Source organism: Zophobas morio, unplaced genomic scaffold (genome assembly GCF_036711695.1).
Source record: "Zophobas morio isolate AGI-343-1 ecotype UQ-CSIRO unplaced genomic scaffold, CSIRO_AGI_Zmor_V1 ptg000009l, whole genome shotgun sequence".
In the NCBI taxonomy this organism is placed as follows: Eukaryota; Metazoa; Arthropoda; class Insecta; order Coleoptera; family Tenebrionidae; genus Zophobas; species Zophobas morio.
The window spans coordinates 1,728,622-1,734,525 of NW_026972114.1; the positions used below are offsets into that span (position 1 = coordinate 1,728,622).

The 5,904-nt window shown below is 35.2% G+C and overlaps 1 pseudogene; it reads right to left on the reverse strand.

Moving 5' to 3' along the window:
- Positions 1-2,204: 2,204 nt before the first annotated feature.
- On the reverse strand, positions 2,205-3,343 carry LOC135125575 (farnesol dehydrogenase-like; annotated as a pseudogene).
- Between the last annotated feature and the right edge of the window lie 2,561 nt (positions 3,344-5,904).

The following is a 5,904-nucleotide window of genomic DNA, read 5'->3' on the forward strand; positions in this document are numbered from 1 at the left end:
CCAATGTTAACAAAACAACATATTCAAAAACGTCGTGATCGGGCCAGAGAAATCCAGACGAAAAATGAAGAATGGTTCCAGACAGTTTTTTTCAGATGAAAGGAAATTTAATCTTGATGGTCCTGATGGTTTTAGATATTATTGGCACGGTTTACGGAAAGAACCTAAATACTTGTCGAAACGAGTCCAAGGAGGTGGCAATGTTATGGTCTGGGGTGCCTTCAGTAGCTTAGGAAATAGGTACTAACTTAGCATTTATTTCAAATCGAATGGACTCTCTGGATTACCAAGATGTGTTGGAAGTGCACCTCAAACCACATTTGAACCTATTTCAAGACAGTAAAGTGATTTTTCAGCAAGATGATGCTTCGATTCATGTGTCTAGTTCATCGAAAACGTGGTTTCAACGACAAAATATAGCTTTGCTACCATGGCCTGCGAAAAACCCGGATCTCAACCCTATTAAGAATGTATGGGGTTCTCTTGTACGAGAGGTTTATAAAGATGGGAAGCAGTACGCAACAGTTTTAATGAATTGAAAGATGGTATCTTGACGGCTTGGGAGAATCTGGACGTTCACAAAAGAACAGGCTAATGACAACAATGTTAACAAAACAACATATTCAAAAACGTCGTGATTGGGCCAGAGAAATGCAGACGAAAAATGAAGAATGGTTCCAATTACTTTATCTATTTGGTCAATTCTATGAAGCAACGCGTCTACAATCTCATAGAAGCAGGTAGAAAATACATTGGGTATGAAATTAGTTTTCCTTTAGTTAGATAGTTATTTCCATTTTAAGCGTGATAATAATTTGTCACAATAAATCTGTTAACAAAATTACTATTAATTTACTTATAAATTTCGTTCAGTTTTATGTTTTCTGTGAAAATGTTTTATTAAATTAATTAAAAATGGGATTGCTCTATCAACCAGGTATCTTTATTTTCTTTTGATACATTTAAGCAAAAATTCTGCACCGTGATAATTTTTTGTCTCGTACCTTACCAACCGACTGAACAGTGCATCTATTGTTTGAATACCTGAATACAAAATTATAATGACTTAATAGATCGATATTTGTTGTTTCTAAACCTGAAAAATAGTGGACAGTGGCTGACATTAGAAGGTCTCAAAGAAACGTATTTTCTGTAAAGTAACCTCATTTGACATACACCTGTTAAAACTTTTATGACTTAAGCGGCTTAAGCCAAATCACTCTTATAAGTCAAACTGCTTATTGTATTACTTAACTCAGTTCACAACTACATTATGCCGACAATGGACAGTAATAATCTTGCGGTTCGGGTCCACAAAGCTTACAATAGCCAAATTGAGTTATAAGGGTGATTTGGCTTAAGCTGCTTAAGTCATAAAAGTTTTAACAGATGTACCTATATGTATTTTCCAATTATGGTGAAGATGCGTTTAATTTTTGTTTTAGTGTCTGGAAGTTCTACTAACACCTTATTTTCCAGACGTTTAATATTGTCTACACTAAATTTGTAAAGTTCTTCACGACGAGATGCCCCAAACAGTTCTATAATTGTAGCCACTTTCATCATTAAGAACTGTGCATCTGGGACTGTATTTAAAAATGTTTCGATCTGGTCCCTAGTTAGAATGCTTGATTTTTTTGGCCTGTAGCTTTCAGATTTACGTTTTAAAAACGCAAACACCTTATAACATTTTCCAGTGCCTATGTTTCGTTTAATATGAAGAGATGACTTTATCACTGTAAAATGAGCCCAAAGAATGGAAGATTTCCAGATATGGGACTTTTTTCAAAATATGCTAATACAATAATATTGTCTTTTATGAACTTGCCTGGAACGTTTTGATGTTGCATTAGTCTAAAAATTTGTTGTAGGCCATTTTGTACTGTCTCGATTTTGGGGATAATAATTTTTACTCGCTTGTTGAGCACCTTCTTGAATATCCAGGGGCACTACTTCAGGCGTTTCACTTTCCAATATAAGAGTTTGATTAATTTACAAATCAATACAAAACGAAAACTCCACTAAGTTACCAAATTCTCCCCTTATTTCTTTTGACTTCGTCGCCTTCTTTGTTACTGGAATTTACAAAAAGTAAACTACGATTCTTTACCACTACAATTGTGACTATGAGCGTTTTAATCATCAAAACTCTTCCTTTGATGCAGGTAGCAGCAGAGTTAGCTGCTGTTAATTATTGCTTTGGATTTTAGGTTTCAACAAACAATTTATTTTTTAACCGTTTACATAACATGTTCTTTAGAATTAAATATAAAGCTCCAACATTTCTTGCAGTCTGTATTTCGTTGACCATTTTTTTAGACCTTTTCACCAAGAGGCTTAATAGTAAGTTCGTGGATCTAAAACAAGCTGAAATAGGCACACAACAACAAAATTTTTTACCTACTTGAACATGCTCCGGCGTCGAGAGTGCGTACACAATACCATCAGCAATATCCTCACTTTTCAATATAGGCATCTGTTCCATAGCAGCTCTTCTCTCGGGAGTAAGATTCGGATTTAAAGTACTCAATTCGCTTTCAACCAATCCAGGACTAACACTCTGCAAACGACGAAATCAACAACAAATCATATAAATCACGAAACTTACAGTAATTTTTATTTTAAGACTGCTGATTTAATTCTTGTCTCAAACTTTCAGTCAGAGCGGTTACAGCAAATTTCGACGGAGGGTACATGCTTAGTCCTGGATACAACACTTGGTGTCCCAATACGCTATTCACGTGTATGATGTGTCCATTGATTTTGTTCTCTTTCATGATTTTGACTGCTTCTCCTGTGGCAATGCTCAGTGCTATCACGTTTAGATCAAAAACTGATTTCCAGTCTTCAGTTTTGCCTTCTGTTAAGTTTGTTGAAGCCGTTTTTCCGGCATTGTTGACTAGAATATGAACGGGTCCCAAATTTTCTTTCGATCATTTAAAAATTTTCAGAATATCTTCCTCTTTGGTTAAGTCAGCTTTGATGGCATGGAGTTTTCCTTTTTTGCCTGAGAGTTGCTTGGCACGTTGTTCTATACGTTCAGAGCGACGAGCCACACCTAGTACCTAAAATGAGGTTTAAGGAATTTATTAGTCGAGATGAAAGGTGGTCTTACGATTAAGCCTTGTTCTACGAGAGCATCTGCAATAGCGGCTCCGATTCCAGAACTAGCACCAGTAACAATGGCAACTTTGCCCACCCATCTGTCCATGGAGAGAACCATTTTTAATATGATGTTGTCAGTGAGTGCTGTTCGTTGAAACTAATTTAAACGTGCAACGTGTCCGCTTAAATAGAAACCCGGGATTATCTCATTGTAAACAATTTTTATCGTGATACAGCAAGGTTTTTAATTTTGCTATTCATATTTGACTGTAAATGATGAAATCACCTTATAGAATTTAAAATGTTGCAAATATTTTAAGCAAATTTTGGATTTTGATTAAGATAAATCTCAATGAATTCAATGTGATTATATTTTTTTAGTATTAAGCTTACATAACGCTTGTATAAATGTGCATAATTTTAAACTACGTGACGTACGAACTGTTAGGTAGCGATTGTAAAAAAACCTGTACACACAAACATAAGTCCGACAAATGTCTACAGGGTGATTCAGGAGTAATAGCGAGCCTAACAGAATTGGCAACGCAATCCAAAATCCATTTCCCAAAAATTGGTACATGTGTTTATTAACCCCCGATAGAAAAATAGGGGTGTTGTAGCTTTGACCCCTTTGTCTTTGTGTGTGTTTCATTGTGACACCGTAGCTCCCATGGGGATGAACCGATTTAATTTCCACTTTTTATACTAAAGCTCGTTCCATCGGAATGGTTCTTATCTATATTTCCCTTAGTTAATTATATATAATTTGGTAAACAATTTTTTTAATTCAATTTAATAATCTTTCATTGTTCCCATTGTCCTCGTGTACTCGTTCTGTATAATTTTTATTTTTATATCCATCTGTTCTTTCATGTTTTTTTATTTGTTATTTTCGATTTTTCAAAACTCCAAAGCAGCGTTTATATTATATTAAACAGGTTTTTATACTTTAAGAAGCCATGAGTTTGTTCTTTTTTTCTTTTCTCAATTTTCCTTTAGCAAATATCCCATGCTTACTTGCGTTTTCGAATATTAACTTTATTTTTCCATAATTGTCATCATCTGCATCTTTGGCTTATTCATGATTTTTATCAGACCTTCAATTTTTGTTTGCGTCGAAAATAACACTCTTCGTATTTTTAAACACTTTCATCATTTTTGCACGTTCTTTGTTTGTTTATCTCTGTTCTCTTAGTAAGCGCATTAGTTTCGTTTGACTATTGCAACTTACAACCCTAAGAACTTAAAGCAAACAACTATTTTAAAAATTCGTCAGATCCTCCAAATTCTAAAAGAAAAATTATTGTTTACTCAAAATACTAAACTGTGAACTCGAGTTTACAGAACGTGATACCAACGTCAGGCGGTTTAAAGTTTTTGACTCCCACCACTAGTCAGCAGAGGCGTGCGGCCGAAACGATGGCTATGCATGCAGTCTCACGTTGCCGTCTTACGGACGACTATGAAGTGCATGTAGTGAGGGTTAATCGACGAGCTCTCACCTATACCTATACACTTTTAAAACAGTTTTGTCAACGTTGAGTAGTAAAAAGACAAGTCTGGTCACTACATAACGAGCAGCTTGCGACAATGGCAAATTCTATGGATAGATGGGTAGGCAAAGTAGCCATTGTAACCGGAGCTAGTGCTGGAATCGGTGCTACCATCGCTGACCAACTTGTTGAAAACGGCCTAATTGTAAATCATGAAAATGAATTTTTTGAATTTAAACACACTTTTCACAGGTTGTTGGACTAGCACGTCGCCCAGAACTAATCCAAGAACGTGCTAAGACTCTCGACAACAAAAAAGGGAAACACTATGCTATTAAAAACAGATTTAAGAAAAGAGGAAGATATTCAGGGTGCTTTCAAATGGGTTGAAGATAATTTAGGACCAGTACACGTTCATATTAACAATGCTGGAACGGCTACTGAAGGTGGACTAACAAATACCAGCACTGAAGACTGGAGGAAAGTTTTCAATCTAAATGTTTTGGGTTTGTGTATAGCTACAACAGAAGCAGTAAGTTCAATGAAGAAACACATGATTGATGACGGTCATATTATTCACATCAACAGTGTGGGTGGTCATCGAGTTTATACTCCTCAGTTTAATGTCTACCCGGCTTCTAAATTTGCTGTTACTGCTTTGACTGAAACGTTGAGGCAGGAGTTGAACAGTCTTGGTACTAAAATCAGAGTTACGGTAAGTGGAACTAGAGTTACATAAATACATTATATTATAATAAGTACCTACTCGCAATATCTATATAATATAACAATAGATTGTATTTTGTTGTACAGTATCAGTCCTAGATTGGTAGCTACAAAGCTAACCACTTTAGGTACAAAGTTACCATCAGACGTTAGAGAGTAATTTCATAAGCGAGCTATTATGAAACGCGAAGATATTGCTAACGGTGCTGTATACGTTTTATCAACGCCAGGGCATGTTCAAGTGAGTTTAGAGTCTGTAGTCTTAACTATTAATTAATACAAATTATTTTTTGCTAAGTTTACGAACTAACGATAAAACCGTTTTAGCAGCAAAAAATTCCAAACATGACGTAGGTTTACCTCAGGTATTGTATAACTGCATAGATAGTCGTTCCCTTATCAGTAGTAAATGTCATAGAAAACATTGACAATTGATAACCTTATAAAATAAAATATAAACCGGTAAACATAATTACAATTTAATTGCATTCAACCAAATTCCACTTTCCTCAGTCAGTACCAAAGTACAAGAATTATTATCGTACTTATATTTAACTGTTTTAATGCTTGTCCTAATTCT